Raw genomic sequence first — 239 nt, 5'->3', positions numbered from 1 at the left:
TTCAGTGTCACATGATCTTCAGAAATCATTCTAATATGCTGATTTGCTGCTCAAGAAACATTTCTGGTTATTATCAGTGTTTAACATTTGTGCTGCCCAACATTTTTGTGGAAACCGTGATACATTTTATGTTTCAGGATTCACAGATGAATAGAAAGAATAGAATGAATAGAATTTGTAACATTACAAATGTCTTTATTCTCACTTTTGATCAATTTAATGCATCCTTAATCAGTTAA

General features: G+C 30.5%; 1 protein-coding gene across 1 annotated transcript in view; it reads left to right on the top strand.

Moving 5' to 3' along the window:
* The window catches only part of LOC107674482 (meiosis inhibitor protein 1-like), a 12,217-nt gene that overhangs the window by 11,608 nt on the left and 370 nt on the right, over positions 1-239 (top strand). The window lies entirely within an intron of this gene.

Source organism: Sinocyclocheilus anshuiensis, unplaced genomic scaffold (assembly GCF_001515605.1).
Source record: "Sinocyclocheilus anshuiensis isolate Anshui unplaced genomic scaffold, SAMN03320099.WGS_v1.1 scaffold1073, whole genome shotgun sequence".
NCBI classification, from domain to species: Eukaryota; Metazoa; Chordata; class Actinopteri; order Cypriniformes; family Cyprinidae; genus Sinocyclocheilus; species Sinocyclocheilus anshuiensis.
Note: the sequence above shows the minus strand (reverse complement) of the source record. Positions and strands in the feature narration are given on the sequence as shown.